This window comes from Oncorhynchus keta, unplaced genomic scaffold (assembly GCF_023373465.1).
Source record: "Oncorhynchus keta strain PuntledgeMale-10-30-2019 unplaced genomic scaffold, Oket_V2 Un_contig_4292_pilon_pilon, whole genome shotgun sequence".
NCBI classification, from domain to species: Eukaryota; Metazoa; Chordata; class Actinopteri; order Salmoniformes; family Salmonidae; genus Oncorhynchus; species Oncorhynchus keta.
Window position 1 is genome coordinate 8,791 of NW_026287691.1, and position 6,210 is coordinate 15,000.

General features: G+C 34.8%; 1 long non-coding RNA gene across 1 annotated transcript in view; it reads left to right on the forward strand.

Moving 5' to 3' along the window:
• Nucleotides 1–631: 631 nt before the first annotated feature.
• Nucleotides 632–6,210, forward strand: part of LOC127924565 (uncharacterized) — a 13,066-nt gene continuing 7,487 nt past the window's right edge. The window contains exon 1 of the long non-coding RNA XR_008118265.1: nt 632–747. This is a non-coding gene — a long non-coding RNA (uncharacterized LOC127924565). The remainder of the gene's footprint in view (nt 748–6,210) is intronic.

The following is a 6,210-nucleotide window of genomic DNA, read 5'->3' on the forward strand; positions in this document are numbered from 1 at the left end:
CACAGAGACAACAGAATAGGATATGAAGGAGAGAGACACCAGACAAGACACAGAGACAGCAACAGAAGAATAGGATATGATGGAGAGAGACACCAGACAAGACACAGAGACAGCAACAGAAGAATAGGATATGATGGAGAGAGACACCAGACAAGACACAGAGACAGCAACAGAAGAATAGGATATGACGGAGAGAGACAACAGACAAGACACAGAGACAACAGAATAGGATATGAAGGAGAGAGACACCAGACAAGACACAGAGACAAAATAATAGGATATGAAGGAGAGAGACACCAAACAAGACACAGAGACAGCAACAGAAGAATAGGATATGACGGAGAGAGACACCAGACAAGACACAGAGACAGCAACAAAGGAATAGGATATGATGGAGAGAGACACCAAACAAGACACAGAGACAGCAACAGAAGAATAGGATATGATGGAGAGAGACACCAGACAAGACACAGAGACAGCAACAGAAGAATAGGATGTGATAGAGAGAGACACCAGACAAGACACAGAGACAGCAACAGACGACACAGAGAAAGTGATGGAGAGAAACAGAAGAATAGAGTTCCAGACAGTTGTAGAATGTATGCCAAGACACATTGTAAGAGCTGTAAAGAGAGAGGGAGGGAGAGAGAACAGGCAGAACCTGATATGTAAATGAGCAGAGCAAATGAAACTCACTTTTGACGACCTGATGATCATCCAGACTGTGTTTCTATTGAGAGATAAAAGGTAAGACGACGATTGTTGTGTGTTTTCATATAGTTGATGATATTGTAATGTGTATTCATATAGTTGATGATATTGTTATGTGTATTCATATAGTTGATGATATTGTAATGTGTATTAATGTAGTTGATGATATTGTTATGTATATTCATATAGTTGATGATATTGTTATGTGTATAAATATAGTTGATGATATTGTTATGTGTATAAATATAGTTGATGATATTGTTGTGTATATTCATATAGTTGATGATATTGTTATGTGTATTCATATAGTTGATGATATTGTTATGTGTATTCATATAGTTGATGATATTGTAATGTGTATTAATATAGTTGATGATATTGTTATGTGTATTCATATAGTTGATGATATTGTTATTATATTCATATAGTTGATGATATTGTTATGTGTATTCATATAGTTGATGATATTGTTGTGTGTATTCATATAGTTGATGATATTGTTATGTGTATTCATATAGTTGATGATATTGTTGTTATATTCATATAGTTGATGATATTGTTTATATAGTTGATGATATTGTTATGTGTATTCATATAGTTGATGATATTGTTATATTCATATAGTTGATGATATTGTTATAGTATTCATATAGTTGATGATATTGTTATGTGTATTCATATAGTTGATGATATTGTTATATTCATATAGTTGATGATATTGTTATGTGTTCATATAGTTGATGATATTGTTATATTCATATAGTTGATGATATTGTTATGTGTATTCATATAGTTGATGATATTGTTATGTGTATTCATATAGTTGATGATATTGTTATGTGTATTCATATAGTTGATGATATTGTTGTGTATATTCATATAGTTGATGATATTGTTATGTGTATAAATATAGTTGATGATATTGTTATATAAATATAGTTGATGATATTGTTATGTGTATTCATATAGTTGATGATATTGTTGTGTGTATTCATATAGTTGATGATATTGTTATGTGTATTCATATAGTTGATGATATTGTTATGTGTATTCATATAGTTGATGATATTGTTGTGTGTATTCATATAGTTGATGATATTGTTATGTGTATTCATATAGTTGATGATATTGTTATGTGTATTCATATAGTTGATGATATTGTTATGTGTATTCATATAGTTGATGATATTGTTATATTCATATAGTTGATGATATTGTTATGTGTATTCATATAGTTGATGATATTGTTATGTGTATTCATATAGTTGATGATATTGTTATGTGTATTCATATAGTTGATGATATTGTTATGTGTATTCATATAGTTGATGATATTGTTATGTGTATTCATATAGTTGATGATATTGTTATGTGTATTCATATAGTTGATGATATTGTTGTGTGTATTCATATAGTTGATGATATTGTTATGTGTATTCATATAGTTGATGATATTGTTATGTGTATTCATATAGTTGATGATATTGTTGTGTGTATTCATATAGTTGATGATATTGTTATGTGTGTTCATATAGTTGATGATATTTCTGGTGGATTGTTATAATAGTCCTACTCTCCTTAAAATGTTAATTGATTAATTAGATGCGGGGTTCATTTGTTCTGATGCCCATCTGTGTGCCCCAGGGTGATCTCCTACATATTAGAATCTAAAAGGGTTCTTTGGCTGTTCATAGGAGAACCCTTTGTGATATTTTTGGTACTAGGTAGAACCCTTTTGGCTTCCATGAAGAATCCTTTCCACAGAGGGTTCTACATACATAAGAGTGATGGACCAGGGTGATCTCCTACTGTATCATAGGTCTATAGACCAGGGTGATCTCCACTGTATCATAGATATATAGACCAGGGTGATCTCCTACTGTATCATAGGTCTATAGACCAGGGTAATCTCCTACTGTATCAGGTTATAGACCAGGGTGATCTCATACTGTATCATAGGTCTATAGACCAGGTGATCTTACTGTATAATAGGTCTAGAATAGACCATGTTGATCTCCTACTGGAGGGTTCATAGACAGGGTGTAAACTGTTTACAATGTTCAAAAGACCAGGGTGATCTCCTACTGTATCATAGGTCTATAGACCAGGGTGATCTCCTACTGTATCACTAAGACCAGGGTGATCTCCTACTGTATCATAGGTCTATAGACCAGGGTGATCTCCTACTGTATCATAGGTCTATAGACCAGGGTGATCTCCTACTGTATCATAGGTCTATAGACCAGGGTGATCTCCTACTGTATCATAGGTCTATAGACCAGGGTGATCTCCTACTGTATCATAGGTCTATAGACCAGGGTGATCTCCTACTGTATCATAGGTCTATAGACCAGGGTGATCTCCTACTGTATCATAGGTCTATAGACTTGTCTTCTCAAAACAGACTTAAAACACAACAAGCAACAAACAAACATTTTCTCTTTCTAATCTGCTGTTAATGCTTTTCACTGAGGAAGGTTTGTTGTGTGAAAGAGACAAATAAATATTGTGGAAAGACTAACAACAACTTACACTTCCTCAAAACAGGTTGTGTGTCTTCATTTAGCGCCAGGTAGCACAACGTTTGAGAACAGAAACTTTTAGGTAACGTTGCACATCGTTTGGAGTAAACTGTTTATGCAACATTTTAAAACTGTTGGCTGTGGAATAAACAATGAATACAACCCAGGTTGTTGCCTCCACTGCATGTTGATACCTGCCTGATGCTGAAACCTGAATGTAGCCTGAGGGTAAACTATGATACCAGCTAGATATACTGGTTTTCTAAAGTTAGCCAACTTCAGTTAGCTTCACATTCCAGCTCAGGCCTCATCCATCAGAATATACAGAGCGCTAGTCATCAGGAAGGTTCTCTCTCAGCAGAACGGAAAATATCTCAATGACTTGACATGTTCTGGTTGTGAATTCAGGCTACAAGGTGAGAATCCTGATACTGATACTTGGTGAACACTATTTAAACTGATACTGATCAGTATAGAGAATGAATAGTAACGTCAGGTCAAGGCTACCTACACACTATTATAAGGTTAGGTCTAGGTTACCTACAAACTATTATAAGGTTAGGTCTAGGTTACCTACAAACTATTATAAGGTTAGGTCTAGGCTACCTACAAACTATTATAAGGTTAGGTCTAGGTTACCTACAAACTATTATAAGGTTAGGTCTATGTACCTACAAACTATTATAAGGTTAGGTCTGTTACCTACAAACTATTATAAGGTTAGGTCAGGTTACCTACAAACTATTATAAGGTTAGGTCTAGGTTACCTACAAACTATTATAAGGTTAGGTCTAGGTTACCTACAAACTATTATAAGGTTAGGTCTAGGTTACCTACAAACTATTATAAGGTTAGGTCTAGGTTACCTACAAACTATTATAAGGTTAGGTGTAAGGTTACCTACAAACTATTATAAGGTTAGGTCTAGGTTACCTACAAACTATCTCCAGGTTAGGTCTAGGTTAACAAACTATTATAAGGTTAGGTCTAGGTTACCTACAAACTATTATAAGGTTAGGTCTAGGAACCTACAAACTATTATAAGGTTAGGTCAGGTTACCTCAAACTATTATAAGGTTATAGGTTACCTAGTTAGGTCGAGGTTACCTACAAACTATTATAAGGTTAGGTCTAGGTTACCTACAAACTATTATAAGGTTAGGTCTAGGTTACCTACAAACTATTATAAGGTTAGGTGAGGTTACCTACAAACTATTATAAGGTTAGGTCTAGGCTACCTACAAACTATTATAAGGTTAGGTCTAGGTTACCTACAAACTAGTTTAGGTCTAGGTTACCTACAAACTATTATAACAGGTTAGGTCTAGGTTACCCGCTCAGCCCAGTCAAAACTGTTCGCTGCTCTGGCCCCCAATAGTGGAACAAACTCCCTCACGACGCCAGGACAGGAGTCAATCACCACCTTCCGGAGACATGTGAAAGGACCTCTTTAAGGAATACCTAGGATAAATAAGTTCTCACCCCCCTTTTAAGATTTAGATGCACTATTGTAAAGTGGCTGTTCCACTGGATGTCATAAGGTGAATGCACCAATTTGTAAGTCGCTCTGGATAAGAGCGTCTGCTAAATGACTTAAATGTAAATGTAAATGTTACCTATCAAACTAAACAGGTCTAGGTTACCTACAAACTATTACAGGTTAGGTCTAGGTTGCACAAACTATTATAAGGTTAGGTCAGGCTATACAAACTATTATAAGGTTAGGTCTAGGCTACCTACAAACTATTATAAGGTTAGGTCTAGGCTAACAAACTATTATAAGGTTAGGTCTATAGGCTACCTACAAACTATTATAAGGTTAGGTCAGGCTACCTACAAACTATTATAAGGTTAGGTCTAGGCTACCTACAAACTATTAAAGGTCTAGGTTACCTACAAACTATTATAAGGTTAGGTCTAGGCTCACCTACAGACTATTATAATTTGGTCTAGGCCTGGCTTACAAGGAAGGTCAGGCTACCTACAAACTATTATAAGGTTAGGTCTAGGCCTAGGCTACCTACAAGGTTTGTAGGTTACACTTTCAAACTATTATAAGGTTAGGTCTAGGTTACCTACAAACTATTATAAGGTTGTTCTAGGTTACCTAGTAAACTATTATAAATGAAGAGGTTACCTACAAACTATTATAAGGTTAGGTCTAGGTTTTCATACAAACTATAAGGTTAGGTCTAGGCTACCTACAAACTATTATAAGGTTAGGTCTAGGTTACCTACAAACTATTATAAGGTTAGTCTAGGCTACCTACAAACTATTATAAGATCAGGTCTAGGTTACCTACAAACTATTATAAGGTTAGACGATGTCAGACATTAAATAGTCAGAGTAGGTTGGAGTTATGATCACTTATCATGCTGACAAACCTGATGGTCTCTGTGAACTGATCTGAACAGGTTTAGACTGGTCATCTATGATGTGTAGGTTATATACAGTACATTCTCTGTCCTGCTACTGGAAGGACTATAACATTATGTGAACTGATCTGAACAGGTTTAGACTGGTCATCTATGATATGTAGGTTATATACAGTACATTCTCTGTCCTGCTACTGGTAGGACTATAACATTATGTGAACTGATCTGAACAGGTTTAGGCTGGTCATCTATGACATGTAGGCTATAGCTGAGGTAGACCTTGATATGCATATCACTAACAAATTGCTAGTATACATTATAACCTAGTCTACTTTAAATAATATAAACTCTCTTACTTGTTGCAAATAAACTTTCTGAATGGATCAATGATTCTCCCTCAGATCAATCATGTCAGTTTTAGCCCTTCTGTCTACATTCTCAGATACATTTAGAAAAGAAAGAACAGAAACAATAACAGATTGAAAGACAATAAACAGCCACTTTTAATTAATAAAAATAAGTGTGAGACATGGCCTTGTGTTGCTGTACTGTCTAGAACTACCTTAACAAACAGTGACTTATTATTATTATTATTATTATT